Source organism: Nerophis lumbriciformis, linkage group LG13 (genome assembly GCF_033978685.3).
Source record: "Nerophis lumbriciformis linkage group LG13, RoL_Nlum_v2.1, whole genome shotgun sequence".
NCBI classification, from domain to species: Eukaryota; Metazoa; Chordata; class Actinopteri; order Syngnathiformes; family Syngnathidae; genus Nerophis; species Nerophis lumbriciformis.
Genome location: NC_084560.2, coordinates 12238154 through 12259883, shown reverse-complemented (window position 1 = coordinate 12259883; position 21730 = coordinate 12238154). Strand labels below are relative to the sequence as shown.

General features: G+C 41.8%; 1 protein-coding gene across 5 annotated transcripts in view; it reads right to left on the bottom strand.

Moving 5' to 3' along the window:
* The window catches only part of scn1laa (sodium channel, voltage-gated, type I-like, alpha), a 121104-nt gene that overhangs the window by 27388 nt on the left and 71986 nt on the right, over positions 1-21730 (bottom strand). The window lies entirely within an intron of this gene.

The following is a 21730-nucleotide window of genomic DNA, read 5'->3' as shown; positions in this document are numbered from 1 at the left end:
TAAGCAGGGGGACACGTCTGGCCCTGCAGGATTTGATTCCCTGTCGGCGTAGTGTGTTACTGATGGTAACCTCTGTCACTTTGGTCCCAGCTCTCTGCAGGTCATTCACCAGGTCCCCCCGTGTGGTTCTGGGATTTTTGCTCACCGTTCTCATGATCATTTTGACTCCATGGGATGAGATCTTGCGCGGAGCCCTAGATCGAGGGAGATTATCAGCGGTCTTGTATGTCTTCTAGAGATGCGCGGTTTGCGGGCACAACCGCGGAGTCCGCGGATTATCCGCGAATCGGGCGGATGAAATTTAAAAAAATTTGATTTTATCAGCGGGTCGGGTCGGGTCGGGTCGGGCGATTGAAATTTAAAAAAATTAGATTTTAAATAGATTCAGGCGGGTGGCAGTTAAACCAATTCGGAAATATATATACATAGTTAAATGTTGTTACCCACATACGAAAAACGAGCAGGCACCTGCAGCATATGCCACAACAGAAGAAAAAAAAAAAAAGAGATGGACACTTTTACGGAGCGGAGAAGGCCCCCGACGCCTCGCCGGGGTCCGGGACCGAGGCCCCTCCCCCCGAGAGGGCCCCACCGGGAGCCGTAGCTGAGGCGATCCGCGAGAAGGGCCCGACGCACGTCCAGGGTCACCACCGCGCCCACCGCACCGACACCCCGCCTCGTCCGCCTTCGCCGCGGCCGGCGTCACGCGCAGCAGGTAAGCAGCTTACCTGCCCGCCACTCCCGTGGCCGGGGGCTCGTAACAGGGGTCACTCCGCGCGCTCCGCCCGCGCAGCTTACCTGCCCGCCACCCCTGTTGCCGGGGGCGCGTAACAGGGGTCACTCCGCGCGCAGTGCGCTCACGAAAGGGGTGGGGCTCACCCTGGTTGATATAGACAGCAGCTAGGACGGTGGCCATGGAAGTTGGAACCCGCTAAGGAGTGTGTAACAACCCACCTGCCGAATCAACTAGCCCTGAAAATGGATGGCGCTGGAGCGTCGGGCCCATATACCCGGCCGTCGCCGGCAGCGAGACGCGCTTGGAGGTGCGCACTGGTGTGCGTCTGGGTCGTGACAGCGTGGCACGCGAATGCTGCATTGGATCAGTCTCTTTTCTTTAACAGGCAAAAGCTTTATAACCTCACTAATGCCTTGCATCGTCTAGATTAGATATATAACAACGGGCGGGTGCGGGCGGATGCGGTTCTGATCAAATGTTAGATCGGGTGGATTGCGGATGGTTGACGACTTTCTGATGCGGTTGCGGATGAAATAATTGCCTATCCGCACATCTCTAATGTCTTCCATTTTCTGATAATTGCTCCCACAGTTGATTTTTTCACACCAAGCTGCTTGCCTATTGTAGATTCACTCTTCACAGTCTGGTGCAGGTCTACAATTATTTTCCTGGTGTCCTTCGACAGCTCTTGCTCTTGCCCATAGTGAAGTTTGGAGTCTGACTGTTTGAGGCTGTGGACAGGTGTCTTTCATACAGATAACGAGTTCAAACAGGTTTATTAATTAATACAGGTAACGAGTGGAGGACAGAAGAACTTATAAATAAATAAATGGGTTGTACTTGTATAGCGCTTTTCTACCTTCAAGGTACTCAAAGCGCTTTGACACTACTTCCACATTTACCCATTCACACACACATTCACACACTGATGGAGGGAGCTGCCATGCAAGGCGCTAACCAGCACCCATCAGGAGCAAGGGTGAAGTGTCTTGCTCAGGACACAACGGACATGACGAGGTTGGTACAAGGTGGGGATTGAACCAGGGACCCTCGGGTCGCGCACGGCCACTCTTCCACTGCGCCACGCCGTCCCTAACTTCTTAAAGAAGAAGTTACAGGTCTGTGAGAGCCTGAGATCTTCCTTGTTTGAAGTGACCAAATACTTATTTTCCACCATAATTTACAAATAAATTCTGTAAAATTCCTACAATGTGAATTCCTGGATTTTTTTTTTTTGTCTCTCACAGTTGAAGTGTACCTATGATGAAAATTACAGGCCTCTGTCATCATTTTAAGTGGGAGAATTTGCACAATCAGTGACTGACTAAATACTTTTTTGCCCCACTGTATATACACACACACACAACTGCTCAAAAAAATTAAAGAAACACTTTGAAAACATCAGATTTCATCGGTGTGAAAAAAATGTCGGATATCTGCACTGATATAAATAAATGATAAATGGGTTATACTTGTATAGTGCTTTTCTACCTTCAAGGTACTCAAAGCGCTTTGACAGTATTTCCAAATTCACCCATTCACACACACATTCACACACTGATGGCGGGAGCTGCCATGCAAGGCGCTAACCAGCAGCCATCAGGAGCAATGGGTGAAGTGTCTTGCCCAAGGACACAACGGACGTGGACAGTTTAATGTCTCAGGAACAAAAGGATGCCACATCTTTTGATGGAAATAAAAGTTTTCAGCCTACAGAGGGCTCAGTATATAGACACCCCAAAAATCAAAGTGAAAAAATGATGTGGCAGGCTCGTCCATTTTGCCTAAATTCAATTTCTGCAACTCAAAATTATTTTCAATATCTTGTGTGGCCCCCACGTGCTTGTATGCATGTTTGACAACGTCGCGGCATACTCCTAATGAGACGACGGATGGTGTCTTGTGGGATGTCCTCCCAGATCTGTCTAAGGACATCAGTGAGCTCCTGTAAAGTCTGAGGAGCAACCTGGCGGCGTCTGATGGACCGAAACATTATGTCCCAGAGGTGTTCTACCGGGTTTATATCAGGTGATCGTGAGGGCCATTCAATTGTGTCAATTCCTTCATCCTCCAGATACTGTCTGCATACTCTTGCCACATGAGGCAAGAGTCATCCACCAGGAGGAACCCAGGACCTACTGCACCAGCGTAGGGTCTGACCATGGGTGCACGGATTTCATCCCAATACCTAATGGCAGTCAGACTGCCGTTCTCTAGCCTGTAGAGGTCTGTTCGTCCCTCCATCGAAATGCCTCCCCAGACCATCACTGACCCACCACCGAACGGGTCATGCTGAATGATGTTGCAGGCAGCATAGCGCTCTCCTTGGCTTCTCCAGACCCTTTCACGTCTATCACAGGTGCTCAGGGTAAATCTGCTCTCATCTGTGAAAAGCACAGGGCGCCAGTGGTGGACTTGCCAATTCTGGTGTTCTATGGCAAATGCCAATCGAGCTCCACGGTTCTGAGCAGTGAGCACAGGGCACACTACAGGACGTCGTGCCCTGAGGCCACCCTCGTGAAGTCTGTTTCTGACTGTTTGGGCAGAGACATTCACACCAGTAGCCTGTTGGAGGTCATTCTGTAGGGCTCGGGCAGTGCTCAACCTGTTCCTCCTTGCACAATGCAGCAGATATCGGTCCTGCTGATGGGATGAGGACCGTCTACGGCCCTTTCCAGCTCTCGTAGAGTAACTGCCTGTCTCCTGGAATCTCCTCCATGCTCTGGAGATTGTACTGGGAGACGCATCAAATCTTCTTGCAACAGCACGCATGGATGTGCCATCCTGGAGGAGTAGGACAATCTGCGCAACTTCAGGAGGGTTAAGAAATCGCCTCATGCTCCCAGTCGTGATAATGACTCCAGCTAAAACCTACACTTGTGGAAAAACAGTTAAAAAAGATCAAGAGGGAGGACCTTGAAATGGCCTCCACCTGCAAAACCAGTCCTGTTTTGGGGCCATCTCGTTGTTGCCCCTCTAGTGCACCTTTTGTTAATTCCATCAACACCAATGCAGCTGAAACTGATTAACAACCCCCTCTGCCACGTACCTGACCAAAACCTTATCAGAAAAGTGCATTTGAATTCATGCCATACCCTGATAAAAAACTGTTCCTATAATTTTTTTGAGCAGTGTATTACACCTGCATAATACACAAGCTGAATATTAGTAAATATATTCATCAAATTATTGTAATACTACTCTACAGGATGTACATTTCAGATTCAGTTTGACTTATTCTGACTTTTTATAAGTTCTGAAAGAAGCAGATTATGAGTGTCTTTAGTATATACAGGTATTTTGGTTAGTTAAAGAGGCATTTGTCTGGCATTCAGGAGAGCATTGTCACAAGGCTGTGCAACACAGTTAAGAACAATCCAAGGATGCAGACAGACAGTGCGTAAAACAGTTCTTTACTTATCAAGTGTACTCACAAAAGGCGACGGTGTAAAAAGGAGAAAACAAATTGGCACCGTGGAAAAAACAAAAACTGCTAGAGACCATTTAAACTAAACTTGGGTAGGAGTTGCAAGACAGGCTAACTATAAAAACCCCACGCTGGATGGCACAGGAAATGGCCAAGATAGCATTTAATGAAATATTAGCAGCATAGTAGCAGCTACCAAGATGCTGCTTAAGTAGGGCCAGGGTAAATTGGACGCAGCTGTGCATGTCTCACTAATCCGCCCACAAGGAGAACACAGGAACTCTAGTGGAAAGGAGAAATGCAGTAAGAATACAAAGGTAACCTGCACCAAAGGAGGTGGCAGCCAGCGGTGACAGTATTCCACAACCAATCAACGGACGCCACCTGGTGGACTTCCTGTTTTTTCTGGTAATCAACGATAATATTCAGAGATTAATGTTTTATCAATGATGAGGGAACGGGATATCCTGGAGCGATACTCTGGTTGATGAGAAACTTCCCCGTCTGCCTTGCCTTCTGATGGTGTTGACTGTAAAGGCAGGATGACCCTCCACCCACTGAGCAGAAGTACGAGACACTTGTGGACAGCTAAGGTCACTTCACTCCACAGGCTTCAGGCGGTAGACAGGATAGGACCTGAAAGACTTGGGTAACTTGAGTCGAGCCATGACTGGAGTCATCTTACGCTTCACTTTCTGAATTTAGAGAATCTGTCTATAATGATGAGGATGACAAAAAACCTCCTGGAGAAGGGCAGTCTCGTGACAAAGTTCAGATAAACGTGTGACCATGGAATGGGAAGAGGCTGCAGCAGTCCTGCAGTAGCTTGATGGGAGCATTTGCTCCTGGCAAAGACAGGACATGCAGCCACTAATCTTTCAGTGTGAAGGCTTGGCTACCAGAACCGCTGAGTGAGAAGAAACACAGAACCTGGCGAGGATTGAGACGCTGGGCAGAGCAGAGGTAGGATAGGTTCCGATGATCCCTGTAAATGACAAAGGGGTGTTTGGCACCTTCCAGCCAGTGTCTCCATTCTTGTAGGGTGAGAACCACTGCCCAATGTCATAATTTTTCTCAGTTTGGAGAAGAAGGCGCAGAGATGCAGCTTCTGATCAAATCTGGAATGCCTGGACAAAACAACCCTACCTGGTGTCAGATGGGTCCACCTCGACAAAAAATGGGAGATCAGGATTAAAGTCAACGAACACAGGAGCGGAGGTAAAAGGGGATTTAAGGCGTCGGAAGGCCTGGTCAGCCTCCGAAGACCAAACAAACGGAACCCTAGAGGACGTTATTCTATTTAAAGGTTGACCTACTTTACTAAAGTCTCGAATAAAACGTTGGTAAAAGTTTGCGAACCCTAGAGTTGGCCAGTCTACCACTTCTTGGACCTTAGCTGGGTCTGGTCTGACTTGCCCCCTCTCCACAATCAACCCCAAAAACGACACTGTGGGAGAAAGAAAAGTACATTTTGGGGGCTTCAAAAAAGTAACCTGTTCCCAGAAATCTCTGCAACACCAGATGGGCATGTTGATGGTGTAGTTCAATGCAGCGTCAGAAGATAAGTACGTTGTCCAAGTAGACTACCACAAAATAGCCTATCATGTCGTGAAGAACATCATTAATTAAGCACTGAAAAACACCAGGAGCATTTGTGAGGCCGAACGGCATGATGCAATACTCAAAGTGGCCAAGCTGGGTGTTAAAAGCAGTTTTCCATTCATCGCCCTCATGAATGCGTACGAGGTGATAGGCGTTACGTAAATCCAATTTTAGTAAACAATATAGCGCCATTCAGAGGTGAAAATGACGACTCCAGCAGTGGAAGAGGGTATTTTTTCCTTAACTGAAATTTTGTTAAAGGTGCGGTAGTCTATATTAGGTCACAACCCACCATCCTTCTTAAGAAAAAAAACAAAACAGCTGTCACAGGATAGAAAGAGAAACGAATGTGTGCCGTGGCGAAAGAATCGGAGATACTGTAAACTCCTCCACGGCATGCTGTTTGGGGTGCAAAATATTGTAAAGCCGTGAAGAATGTAGTGGGGTCCCTAGAAGGAGGTTAATGGCCAATGGCACAATTACAAAGAACATCGCAAATGATATTCTTCCGGAATCAACGAAAGTTTAGGGGGCTGTAGAGTAGGAAGAATGACAGGACGAGTAGGAGATGATGCGGCGAGAAGACAGTGACTTTGACAAAATATACTCCACTTAGTAATCTAAGTGTGGTCCAATCAATGATGGGATTGTGACGTCGCAACCACAGAAATCCAAGAACTAAAGGCGCTGAATGAGAAGGCATTGTAAAAAAAAATAATAACCACCTTGCGGTGATTACCAGAAATGAAGAGATAGGTTGCATGTGTCTGGTGAGTAATAATAAACAGCTGGTGCCCGTCAACTCAACTAACATCCTTAATGTTTAACACCCACAGTAGTAATCTTAAACCTAAACAAGCCCACTGTCAATGTTTTAATCTGCCCCTGAGTCAATCAGTGCCTGTATAGGCATGACAGAGTACTTTCCACTTGAAGACTTCCCAACAGCGAAGAAGATGCAGACGCCACCGCAGCAGCAGACGGCAAAAGTGGTAATCTTCTCTGAGAAAGATCTCCGGTGAAAGCTGAACGACATCTGGTGGGGCGCGCAGGACAGCGAGCGATATTGTGGTCCGCAGCTTTGCAGTATAAACACAGCCGCAACTTCAGCCGACGACTCCTCTCCGCTGATGATAAATGGCTTCCACCCAGCTGCATTGGAACCCTCGAGATCCAACGCCGGCTCACTGTAGTCAGAAGGTAGAAGCGACAGGTCCTTTGGCCTGGACTGGGATTGGGTGGACCAGGCAGCTGATTGAAGTTTGTGGACAAAGGATCCACCCGCTGCTGGGTGTGTAGCTCTCGCAGGTGGTTGACTAAGCGAATTGAAAGCGAAAAGAGCTCCTCGAGGGTCTGAGTCTCACCCTGGGCATCCAGCTCGCCCTGGATGCTGGGGCTGAGACTAGCCAGGGTTTATCCCCCCCAACGCTCTCTCCCCAGCCACTCTCTGCCACCAGGATCCAGAAGAAAAGGGAGGGATCTGCTACAAAGCCTCGCTACCATGGCGAGTAGCGAGGAGGTGGCTGCCTCCCTCTTGTTCCCTCACAGGGTGATTAAAAAACACTGTGCAGCTCAGCAGAAAACAGAGGTCGGCTGGAACTAAGTTTGGGTTTGCTCTCACACCTCCAGAGCCCAGTTTCCTGCTCTTCCAGCAAGACTCAAACCACAGGCGGAGTCTGTCGGGTACAAGTGAGGCTGTTGTGCAAACAAGGGGGCACTGATATAAAAAAAGTCTAAATCGTCCAAAGTCTCCCTCGTACCTGGGCAGGTGTGGTATGCTGGGCTCTCAGGTAAGAAAAAACCTGGTGACGAGGCAATGGAAGTGCAGGAGGTTTCAGCTGCAGGTTGACTTGTCTCTGAGCCTGCGGTCGGAGGAGAGACAGAGATGCATATCCTTCACAAGCATCGTCAAAACTGTTCGTGCTGGCCTAATTGCAGGCTATGGGCTCTGAGAGCCAGCCGAAGAGGTTTGTCGTCTGCGGATTCCATAAATGACTCAGCGTTGTTGTGCAACACAGTTGAGAAAAATCCAAGGATGTAGACAGACGCTGAGTAAAACACTTCTTTTCTTATCAAGTGAACGCATAAGCACTTTTCACAGCAGGTAACAAAAGGCTACGGTGCAATAAGGAAAAAAAACAAATGGGCACTGTGAAAATAACAAAAACTAAACTTGGGTAGGAGTTGCAAGACGTGCTAACTACAAAAACACCAAGCTGGATGGCCAAGACAACATTGAACAACATACTGTACTAATGGCAGCATAAAAATCATCAGTGGTGGAGAGCCAAGGATTGAAAGTGCCGAGTGCCATCCAGTTGCCAAGGTGCTGCTTAATACAAACCACAAGGCAGCAGGAGATTTTGCATAACATTTCGCTCACATTACAATCAAGGTGATGTTTTGTCCTTGCTGAACTACACAATAAATAAAGAACTGTCAATTTTTTGGAAATTATTTTGGGTTTTTCATTTTTCTACCAATTGTTGCACTGTTTGGCGCACAAAGGTATTTTCTTTGACTTGACATCGTCCTCCCCAAATTTTGGGTTTTGAAGACAAACCCCATGACAAATTGTACATATTTAATGTTTTGATAGCTCTACATAGGTGGTAATTATATAATTTTTGCAGTTTGTAGTAGGGTTGTAAGGTATATTGGTACCGCAATACTAATGAATCATGACGCCTCTAAAAAGTACCGGTAATAATAAGCGATTATTACATTTTAACAGAATTGTAGGTAGAACATGTTGAAACGGGAAAAAAAGCAGATATTAACAGTCAATGAACAAATAAATTAATAATCAATTTTTACAGTTGGTCCTTCATAATGTAGACAAAATAATAGGTAGATAAATGACACAATATGTTACTGCATACGTCAGCAGACTAATTAGGAGTCTTTGTTTGTTTACTTACTTCTAAAAGACAAGTTGTCTAGTATTTTCACTATTTTATTTAAGGACAAACTTGCAATAAGAAACATGTTTAATGTACCCTAAGATTTTTTGTTCAAATAAAGCCAATAATGCCATTTTTTGTGGTCTCCTTTATTTAGAAAAGTATCGAAGAGTACTGAAAAGGATGAAAATACATTTTGGTACTGGTACCAAAATATTGGTATCGGGACAACACTAGTTTGTAGTGGTGTACAACTGCACTACTATTTTTTTCTTGCCCTGATGTGGATCTGTCAGGATGTCGTTGTGGCTTGTGCAGCCCTTTGAGACGCTCGTGATTTAGGGCTATATGAATAAACTTTGATTGATTGATACATCATAATGTGAACTGTGCCTAATATTTTGTCCCTTTGCAGCGTGGTTCTGCATCACTGCAAACTCAAATTAAATAATGTCAGGCCTATCTGACAATGCCAATAAAAACTGAGCAATATCATCTTTGGGAAGGCAACATTTTGTAGAGTAATGTGATGCAGTGCACTGTATGAGTGCAGACAGCCTCTCCGCCTGTACACAGGGTGTGTCCTAAGAGGTCGTGGATGAGAACAGCCTGAATGGCTTCCGAGTGAATGCAGGAGGAGCCCTCGGCCGTCCTGGGACTGGCTAATGCAGTGCGGGTAATGATGTAAGCATGTTAGTGCAATATGCTATGACTGAGCACTAAACTTAATGTGTTTGTGCCACCAATTAAGCTCTAATCTTCCCACTCTAAATCTGTCAGTTATTTGTGATACATTGGAGAACAAACACGTTTTTTCAAGCAAAGGAATATGACACTACTTTTGGAATCTAAAGCATTTGAATATATATACGACCGCTCAACATAAGTAAGCCAAGAGAAAGTTTTAACTCGTAAAAAAACACATTTTCGGTGTCAGTAAAGACACGCCCACTCAATCTAACACTGGAAGAGGGAGAAGGAATTAAGTTAGGAAAGAAATAAACAGCAGTCTGCTAAAAAGGTTTTTGGGGTAATTAATGTACATCTCCATTATGAGTGTAAAGTGCTCTCAGCCCAAGTCTCCCTAAACATTGTTTTGCAGGGAAATACTTAGGATGTAACCTGTTAAACACGTGGATAGAAACTAACAGTTGTCCAAGGGAACATCCAGCATTATGTGAACTGGTATTTTCTTGTTAACAATTGTATTGCCCGAGCCCTATCCCATAGGTACATCATGCATTGCCCGAGCCCTATCCCATAGGTACAGCATGTATTGCCCGAGCCCTATCCCATAGGTACAGCATGTATTGCCCGAGCCCTATCCCATAGGTACAGCATGTATTGCCCGAGCCCTATCCCATAGGTACAGCATGTATTGCCCGAGCCCTATCCCATAGGTACATCATGCATTGCCCGAGCCCTATCCCATAGGTACATCATGAATTGCTGTACCATGCTATTCATAATTACTCCCAACAGTCATGTTTAACTTGCCATGGTATAGTTTGAACTGGTTCAACCCTCATCTGTAAGGCAGTACTTCATAGCTAATATTCTACATAATTATTATTTACCAACCCCTCATTGTTTACAATTTTTATTAACCACAAATAAAAAAATAAAAAATGCTTTGTTGTACGCACCGTAGTGTTTCATCAACTCATTGTGTGTCTCCTTTTATGTCACGCAGCACATACATTATGGGCGGCCTTACCAAGCTCTGCTCATTCAGTCTGTACAGTAGAGATGTGAACAAGTCGAGCCTTTTGAACGGCTTTTTTTAAGTGAATAATGGGAACTGATTCCCAGCTGCTAGCAGTTTGTTTGCCAGCCATTTTAATAACAATTGCCCAGGTACGTTGTAATGTAGTTGTGTTGTAAACACCAAGTAGGATAGTACAATTTTGCATTCACAATTTTATCTTGTCAGACGTTATTTTTAAGTATTACTTAATTTTTTGTGTACTTGTGCTGTAAAATTTTTACATTTTCTTTTAGAAATAGTGATCTCATTGCCGATTCGTATGAAATATGGTACCACATTACATAATTTTTATAATGAAAACATAAACCAAATGAAATTACGTTTCAAGATATTTCCCACCAATCATGTATACTTAGGTTTAAATTTGTATGAACCAAATCTCCTAACATCCACCTGTGACTGTTTCCTTGATAAAATACATAACGAGCCATTCTTTTAAAAGGAATGGCTTCTCAAGATTTGGCTCCCTTCAAATAGCCATTGATCTCAGCCTAGTCGTTAGCTACGCTGCGGATTGCTACTTTAAGTGTTTTGGTCATTGTACAGTGTTTTAATGCTGGCTCAATATGAGTCCAAAGAAAGCAATGAACAAGCAATATGTTGTTTGAAGCATTCAGGAAACCCTCTTTCTTCTAAAACCAACAAGGTGAAATGGATTTTATTTTCCTATTCATGATAGCGACCTGGCTGTTAAAGTTAAGGACTATTGCCATTTTAAACTGTGAGTTCACGACAGGGCAAGTGACAATGTGTGTGCGTGTCATCACAGGGGCTGAAAAAGAGGACAGTTCAGCTATTTGTTGTTGTTTTGATTTTGATATTAAACAGAAAGTTGATCCATCACTCCTTTGTTGTGTTTGTTTGATATACAGTACCTTAAAGCGCTTTATACTGTGTGTGTACCAACCTTTACTGAAATGTGGACTTTTGTCAAGGCTTCAAACTATTACTCATCTTTGATTTTTTTCTTATGAAGAAACTTGCTTCAATATACAAACTATTTTATTATTATTTACAAACCTTGTTCGTAAATTGAGGTTCCATTGTACAATGACTTCACACTGTACATACAGGAATTATTGTGAAGTGCATCTCAGGGCGTTCAATCGTTCGCAACTGGACTGCTTGGTTTGTCTTGGAAGACGTTTCGCCGCTCATCCCAGTTGGTTTCACCAGTTCATGCTCATAGACTTAGATTGGTCAGATCTGACCAATCTAGTCCAGTTGTGAACGATTGAACGCCCGTAGATGACAATGACCTGGATGAATGAGAACCTGCATAGGTATATTGTAAAGTGCCAATGAAAAAGAACACAACAAGGCACTGCAAAGGGTCTAATTCCATATGTCACAAAATACATTTTTACATCAAATGTTCAGTTCAGTATTGATCAGGTAAACCCTGACTAAGGTAGTTTCTCCATTGCAAAATATTTTGGTATGAATCTGTAATTCACCCATTAACTGAACAAAGAACAATATGCGGTGTACACAAGACAACACACCCACAGACAATCATAATTACATAATCTGGAGATGGTACACTGGAAGTGCTTAGACCATAGAATAACGGAAATGATAGTCATCAGCAGGGATGAAAATATGATCCAGACACAACTACAGTACATGCGCTCTCTGGCTAGCTGTGTACAAACAGAACATGAAATAATATTTTACAGATACTGTAATATGATTGTTCATGTTTTTCAGTCTGTACAGATTGGGGTCTTATCACATTGTGTTGTGCATTACAAACTCAAACGTGATTCGTGTCGACGTAGAAGCTAGCTTATCTCTTCCCGTAGTTAGCTTTTACGGCTAATACCGAAGTTTGCAGATGTGTTAGTACGCTAGAAAATAGGTTCCTCAGTGCTTGTTCTTACCATAACAATGTGATTTAGAGGTAGAATTGATTGCTCCCATTCGCTGCATTGCTAGCCACCGAGAATGAGCCGATTTTTACATGTTACAATGCAAAAAAAAACAAAAAAACTTTTGTCTTCTTGTCTCTCAAGTATTGTAAACGATAGGCAAATTCCAAAAAAAGAGCAGTTCTCCTTTAATGAAAGTACAATGTATTTTTTATTTAAAAAATATTTGATTATTTTGTCTGGAGAGGATTAAGAGGAAGAATATGTGTTATACATAGCTTTGATTGATTGATTGAAACTTTTATTAGTAGATTGCACAGTACAGTACATATTCCGTACAACTGACCACTAAATGGTAACACCCGAATACGTTTTTCAACTTGTTTAAGTCGGAGTCCACGTTAATCAATTGATGGTACAAATATATACTATCAACACATTACAGTCATCATACAAGTTCATCATCAGAGTATATACATTGAATTATTTACAATCCGGGGGGTGGGATGTGGAGGTGGTTGGGCGGTGGGGTAGGTTATTTTAGGTTGCTATCAGCATATTTCAGTCATCAACATTTTTATCATCTGACGGTGACGTCACGCGCATATCGTCTGCTACTTCCGGTACAGGCAAGGCTTTTTTATCAGCGACCAAAAGTTGCGAACTTTATCGTCGATGTTCTCTACTAAATTCTTTCAGCAAAAATATGGCAATATCGCGAAATGATCAAGTATGACACATAGAATGGACCTGCTATCCCTGTTTGAATAAGAAAATCGCATTTCAGTAGGCCTTTAAAACATCATACTGGAATGTAGAACTGTCTTCAAATAGTATGCGATTCAACAAGTTTGACTGTCAATCTTGCAGTCAAATAGTCTGATATTAATATTCCCTTCCCCTCTGTGGAAGGAGGCATGTGTTGAGACGATAAATTGATTGCGTTCATCATGCTTCTAAATATTGGGAAAGGATTCTCGTGTGCAGACAAATAGTTTTTAGGGAGTAAGAAAACAATATTAGTTTCAGCAGTCACTTCAGACCTTCTCAAAGCGGTTGCTGATACCTGGTGTGACGCCACGTCTCCAAAATAATTTGCCGTCTTTTCATTTCCAGAAAAAGCAAGGCCAGTAACACTCTAATAATTTCAATACAATGTCGCTACTAACCCCAGAAAATGTCTTGGTCAGTGTGCAGGAAGTGATGCACTTAAATAGTCACAGCTGTGGTCAATCAATTGACATAACAATAAATCAAGAACAACTTCAACAATGAAAGTGCACAAATAATAGACAAAATGGAATACTGCACATGGGAAAGTAAATAAAGCAACCACTATAATAAAAGGAGACATAGCTCATCAGCACAGTGACAAAAATCAATCAGAAATAGCTATAGCTAGCTCTCGCTACATATAATATAATACTAATAAAGCACCAACCTGAAGCCCTACATCAAGCCACAACAAATCTATATGAAAGACATGACATGCATATAGACTACTTCAGGGAAAACCATGACAGAAAACATCCCAAAAACAACGCTCTGTTCATCCCTTTAGGGAACTCACTTGGTAACATGTGTATCCAACATGCTTCATGTTGCAGTAAAACTTTGTAATGTGAGTATCCAACATGCTTCATGTTGCAGTAAAACTTTGTAACGTGTGTATCCAACATGCTTCATGTTGCAATAAAACTTTGTAACGTGTGTATCCAACATGCTTCATGTTGCAGTAAAAGTTGTTCTCTATCTGCCCTCTGCACACTGACCTTGACATTGTCCAAACGCTGTGTTTGGTAGCACTTGAGCACTTTGTATTACAATTATTAATAGCACACGAGTGTTGCTGGCCTGGCTTTTTCTTGAAGTACACTTTTTGCCTCTTTATTTTAGTTTAATTACGTTTTTTGGAGAGTGCGTGTTTTTCCTGCATTGTGTTTTGATTTCCCACATTTCTTATTATATAAAAACGATTTGTCTGCACACAATAATAATAGTTTAGAAAGAGTGCTGTCACACATGGTGCTGGCCGAATCCTTCCGTCAACTTTAGTGGAATTGATTGGAGGTGTAACTCCTCTTCAAAAAAAATATTTATCTCTCCATGGATTCCCTTACAGAAACCTATTAGATTTATTTCATTTATTTAGTTAAGTTTAATGTCATCTTGGTGCTGTGCAAAAGAGCTGAAAGCCTCACAAGGTTTTAAGTGGGAAAAGTTGCAAGGGAGATCTTTGATTTGTTTACTTTAGTAAAAGACCATAATACTTGGAAAAGTACCTTAAATCGGTAGTGCTTAACCTTTGGGCCGGGGGGCCATTGTTGGGCCGCAAGCACTACCCTGAGGGCCATATACAATGATTTACAAATCCTTTTCAACTTATATTCAATTGAATAGACTGCAAAGACAAGATATTTCATGTTCACACTGAGAAACTTTGTTCTTTTTTGTTGCAAACAATCATGAACTTAGAATTTAATGACAGCAACACACTGCAAAAAATACATTTTTACCACTGTGTTACCGGTACATGGCCTTTCCTTTTAACAACAGTCAGTAAAGGTTTGGGAACTGAGGAGACACATTTTTGAAGTGGAATTATTTCCCATTCTTGCTTGATGTACAGCTTAAGTTGTTCAACAGTCTCCCTTCTGATATTTTAGCCTTTATATTGCACCACACATTTTCAATGTCTGGACTACAGGCAGGCCAGTCTAGTACCCGCACTTTTTCACTATGAAGCCACGCTGTTGTAACACGTGGCTTGGCATTGTCTTGCTGAAATAAGCAGGGGCGTCCATGATAACGTTGCTTGGATGGCAACATATGTTGCTCCAAAAGCTGTATGTACCTTTCAGCATTAATGGCGCCTTCACAGATGTGCAAGTTACCCATGTCTTGGGCACTAATACACCCCCATACCATCACAGATGCTGGCTTTTCCACTTTGATCCTAGAAAAATCCGGATGGTTCTTTTCCTCTTTGGTCCGGACGACACGACGCCCACAGTTCCAAAAACAATTTGAAATGTGGATTCGTCAGACCACAGAACACTTTTCCACTTTGCATCAGTCCATCTTAGATGAGCTCAGGCCCAGCCAAGAATTTGCAAATCATTGTATTTTGTTTTTATCTACCATTTTTACACAACATGCCAACTCCACTGGTTTTGGGGTTTGTAGTTTCTGTTATGAAAATTAACAGTGAAAATACAGTGGATTGGACCAACAATCACAATATTTATTACCAAGACTTAACATTCTGTTAATTTAGTTTCACAAGCAGGTCTTCGTAGTTATATGTAGGTATAGCAGCCATAAAAGAATACAAACTAATGTGATCTCTTGTCCCTTCTTTACATCTAGTTCTGCTACCAAACACTACTAATATAGCAGAGAATAAACTCTTGCATTACAGAAAGTTTCTCAAACAAATTAAATGTTTAAACAAATGAAATGTTCAAACATTTTACAAAGTAATTGCTGCAGACACAAGCATGGTCCCATTGTGTTCCATAAGATGATGAAAGTTCAGTTTAGTTCGTTTATTTAATTCGTAAAAAATCTAACAAAGGAATAAACATATTTTTAAGAGCCCTTTCCTTCCACGCCCTTTTTTTTTCCTGACTTCATTACCTTTATGAACCACTTCTTTCGGGACTAAATGATAGCTATTTCCTGTCTCTCTATCTGAACGATTGGAACACCCAAGAACAGAACAGCAATATGGCATTTTCTGCTCAAACTTTACTCTCACTTGTTTCAATGCTCCGCTCAAGCTGCCTGACCATGGTGTCAATTAGGTCGCCAAGAAAAAATGGGATGTGACGTCATATGCAACCCTCTGACTGACGCATTTGCTTATGTGTGGCTTGGCAAATAAAACTCACGTTTATCCCCGCTGAAGTCTCCTCTACTTAAGAGTCATAACATATTAGAACCCTCCCAAATATATTACACTACATACATCCATTCATATTTTGTATTACCCCCCCCCCAAAAAAAACAACTTTTAAGGTGTTGCGACTTATTTTATTTTGTAGTAGTAGCGACTTCCTCCAGGTCAACTTCTTTTGTTTTCACTTTATGGAAGTGTGCATGCAAGTGACGCCGAGGCCACATTTACACTGGAGTCGGATATAAATCACATTTGACTTGCAGTGTAAAGTCAGCTGGGAAAAATCGGATTAAAAAAAAAAAATCAGATTTAGGTGACTTCTGCCTGCAGTGTAAACGTAGTCAGAGATGCCAGGTCTCCCCTTAGTTTGCGAAGCAGATCTCACAACTGTCAACAGTCGTTATGATTTATATTCATGTTCTGTGCCTGCGTCTTGCTGTGAGAAGAGAGGACATCATGTAGTGGACAGTGATGACAAGAACCAGGCTAACTTGAATGACTTAACATCCAACTCTGAAGAACACCGTCTATAAGTACCATATGTTTTTATGTGGTGAACTGGGGGTCGGGGGCCGGTTAATGTAGAATATTGGGCTATGTTTTAGTAGTTTAAGATATCAATTTGGAAAAATGTCTGCACTAAGTAAATCTTTTGTTGGTTACAATTCCTCAAGTTGCATTTCTGTGACTACTTTTCATTATTATAATTAATCAATTTTAGTAGCCAATTACTTTATGGTAAATGGGTTATACTTGTATAGCACCTTTCTACCTTCAAGGTACTCAAAGCGCTTTGACACTATTTCCACATTCACACGCACATTCACACACTGATGGCGGGAGCTGCCAAGCAATGCCCTAACCACCATCAGGAGCAAGGGTGAAGTGTCTTGCTCAGGGACACAACGGACGTGACGAGGTTGGTAGAAGGTGGGGATCGAACCAGGAACCGTCAGGTTGCTGGCACAGCCACTCTCCCAACCACGCCACGCCGTCCCCTTTAGAGCTAGTTTATTATTAATGTCATTACTGATGAGTGGAATAAAACAATGTCCATCCTGTTTACATTTTTCAGCTTCTTTTTTTTTTATGAAAAATGGAGTTTCATATTTCTGTCATTGCTAAAGTCTATGTATTCAAATGATAAAAATGAAGATATTATTACAAGTACTGCTGAGTAGACATGTGGCTTGAAATTATTGTTGTTATTATGACATTTCCCATTAACATGCAAAGCTAATTCTGAGTAGATGAGTAACAAATATGAAGCAGCTAGCAAAATAATAAACCCACCGGGGCGGAGCTGCAAGGGTAGGGAATGGACTCGTACATGCACAAAGCTAACAACAACCTGCTACCCAACGATGCATAGCAAATCTCCTCAATGAAAGAGGAGAAATAGGTCCTCTGATAAAAATGTAAGTTATTAAATGAAACATTCTGCATGTGCAAACCCCGCTTCCATATGAGTTGGGAAATGGTGTTAGAAGTAAATATAAACGGAATACAATGATTTGCAAATCTTTTTCAACCCATATTCAATTGAATGCACTACAAAGACAAGATATTTGATGTTCAAACTCATAAACTTTATTTTATTTTTTGCAAATAATAATTAACTTAGAATTTCATGGCTGCAACACGTGCCAACGTAGTTGGGAAAGGGCATGTTCACCACTGTGTTACATGGCCTTTCCTTTTAACAACACTCAGTAAACATTTGGGAACCGAGGAGACACATTTTTTAAGCTTCTCAGGTAGAATTATTTTCCATTCTTGCTTGATGTACAGCTTAAGTTGTTCAACAGTCCGGGGGTCTCCGTTGTGGTATTTTAGGCTTCATAATGCGCCACACATTTTCAATGGGAGACAGGTCTGGACTACAGGCAGGCCGTACTCTTTTACTATGACGCCACTATGTAACACGTGGCTTGGCATTGTCTTGCTGAAATAAGCAGGGGCGTCCATGGTAACGTTGCTTGGATGGCAACATATGTTGCTCCAAACCTGTATGTACCTTTCAGCATTAATGGCGCCTTCACAGATGTGTAAGTTACCCATGTCTTGAGCACTAATACACCCCCATACAATCACAGATGCTGGCTTTTCAACTTTGCGCCTATAAACAATCCGGATGGTTCTTTTCCTCTTTGGTCCGGAGGACACGACGTCCACAGTTTCCAAAAACAATTTGAAATGTGGACTCGTCAGACCACAGAACACTTTTCCACTTTGTATCAGTCCATCTTAGATGAGCTCAGGCCCAGCGAAGCCGACAGCGTTTCTGGGTGTTGTTGATAAACGGTTTTCACCTTGCATAGGAGAGTTTTAACTTGCACATACAGATGTAGCGACCAACTGTAGTTACTGACAGTTGGTTTCTGAAGTGTTCCTGAGCCCATGTGGTGATATACTTTACACACTGATGTCGCTTGTTGATGCAGTACAGCCTGAGGGATCGAAGGTCACAGGCTTAGCTGCTTACGTGCAGTTATTGCTCCAGATTCTCTGAACCCTTTGATGATATTACGGACCGTAGATGATGAAATCCCTAAATTCCTTGCAATAGCTGGTTGAGAACAATTTGCTCACGCATTTGTTGACAAAGTGGTGACCCTCGCCCCATCCTTATTTGTGAATGACTGAGCATTTCATGGAATCTACTTTTATTCCCAATCATGGCACCCACCTGTTCCCAATTTGGCTGTTCACCTGTGGGATGTTCCAAATAAGTGTTTGATGAGCATCCCTCAACTTTATCAGTATTTATTGCCACCTTTCCCAACTTCTTTGTCACGTGTTGCTGGCATCAAATTCTAGAGTTAATGATTATTTGCAAAAAAAATAAGTTTATCAGTTTGAACATCAAATATGTTGTCTTTGTAGCATATTCAACTGAATATGGGTTGAAAATTATTTGCAAATCATTGTATTCCGTTTATATTTACATCTAACACAATTTCCCAAATCATATGGAAACAGGGTTTGTACACAACTCAAACAAGCAGTTCAAGCAACTGTTCAAACCCAAAGTGTTTACAAAGTCCAAGGAAGCAGAATCCTGATAAACATCTTGAGCCTAGTTCATAAATGAGACCTAATTTATCATTTATGATATATTCAGCAAATTATGTGAATCACAACGTAGTAGGAACTATCTACTTGTGAACTTTATTGATCATTTATTGAATGATTTAATATTTTTTGTAACAGACTGAGTATAGGAAGTGAACGCATGTGTAAGCAAATGCTACAAAATGGAAGGTGTAGGATTAAATTAAATTAAATAAGCTCTTCTACTTCCCATGTTGTCATGTGATATTGTAAATATGAGACATACCACATTGTATGGATGTTCAAAATAAATTAATTCCAAAATCATGACCAGCCATGTCTTATATTCAGGGTCTGAAGATATACAGTGTTATGCAAAACAAGAGGTGGCACCAACACCCCAAAGGATTCTGACACCAGTGACTTGGAAAAATACAGAGAAAAGTGACACGTTTAATATAATGTTCATCAATCACCTGTTGAGCAGCTCAAAAATAATATACATTGGTTTGTCAACTTAAGAGTGCTTCAACTTAAAGAGGAGGTATTATGCAAAATCTACTTTCTTATCTATTGGGAACTGGCTGTGTGTATTTGGAATCTGCATACATATGAAATCAAACCATTGCAGATATATTTATAAAACTATCTTGCCTTCCTTCATACCTCCACCAAACAAGCCATTTGGAATTTGCCAAAATGTGACATTTTTCCCAGTTTTGACATCAGCTGATATCTCCATATATGGTAAACATTCACCTGAAGTGCTTAGCGCGAGTCCACTATTGTAGTCTGACACTGTAGCTAGCTCAGTGGCCTTGTGGTTTGAGTGTCCGCCCTGAGATCGGTAGGCTGAGTCATACCAAAGACTATAAAAATGGGAGCCATTACCTCCCTGCTTGGCACTCAGCATCAAGGGTTGGAATTGGGGGTTAAATCACCAAAAATGATTACCGGGTGCGGCCACCGCTGTTGCTCACTGCTCCCCTCACCTCCCAGGGGGTGAACAAGGGGATGTGTCAAATGCAGAGAGTAATTTCAACACACCTAGTGTGTGTGTGTGACTATTAGTGGTACTGGTACTTTTAAGCTCCTTCTTTAGTTCCTTTCTCTATCCTCTTGTTGTGGGGTAGACTGGCTTGTACATGCACATGCATCCTCCGCTGTTGCCATTTCTAATACAAAGTAGTGGATTAAATTGCACCAATTTCATTTAATTTCAACCATTTGAGATACAAGAGTTAAGAGCGCCATCACAGAACCAATTTAAAATCATAAGTTGAGGTACTACTGTAGTCTTTTTTTAGTAGTCTTGATTTTGATTGAATGTTTTTCTAAAAAAACGAGGCTTAAAAAGAGGGGTCGTTTCATATTGAGGGTCATGTTATGTTTTTGTCTGCATTTATTATTGTTTATTTCCATATCACTCATGCGCAATGTTGGCACAGCCAATGTCTGCATGCATTTTGGATATGTTTGCGCACATCTGGGTTGTTTCATCAGCTAATGCAGTACTTCTCAAATAGAGGGGGGCCGGTGCGATGCCAGCGCCTCTGAACAGGCTTTTTTTTGCTGTAGCAGAATATGATGAAGCGTATGTAGCACTTGGCGACGAGGAAAGACCAGTGTGTTGTTTCCTTTAATGTTAATAAGCTTACAATGTTTTGCAGAGGTATATTTATAACAATTTTATAGACAAACTAGATGAGTGTGAATGCTCCAATGATGAAGTTGAACTGAAATGCTGACAGAATGTAATATGAATGTAAGAATAGTTTGAATGTTGGAATGGTTTGAATTTACAGGAAAAAGAGAATTTAATTTGGAACTTGGGAAATTGTTAGTTGGATGAGTGGAATGTGTTGAAGGTGGAATGGTTTGAATCGATTGAAAAATGTGCGAATTGTGGAAGTTTAAAAAATGGACAATTGATTTTGAATGGGGAAAATGTCCCTGAAAACTGGGAATTCTTGGACATGTGTTGAAGGACAACACACAATTTTGAACAGGCTGAATATTTTGGAGTTGGAACGGTTTGAATCGGATGAAAAATGTGGAAATTGTGGAACTTTGAAAAAAGTCCCATTCATTTTGAAGGGAATTTCATGGAAATTTGGGAATTTTTGGGAGAATGTTAAAAGACTTGAATGTTCTGAATGAGTTGAAATGGTTGGTGCTGGAATTTTTCAAATCGGTCCATAAATGTTCAAGTAGTAACATTTTTAATTGAGAAACGGTATTAAGGAATTTCGGAAAAAATTTGAATTTTTTCAGTTCAAAAGTCAACTTAGTTTTTTATCCTGTTAAGAGGAATGTTTGGACGGTGGAACGGTTGAAGTGGGTTGAAAAATGTGGAAGGAGTAGTCGACAGAAAAAAGGGTGAAAAAATAATTTTGAAAAAACGGGACTTTTGGGAATTCCTGGAATTTTTTTTAACTTGTAAAAATCATATTTTGAATGTCCAGAAT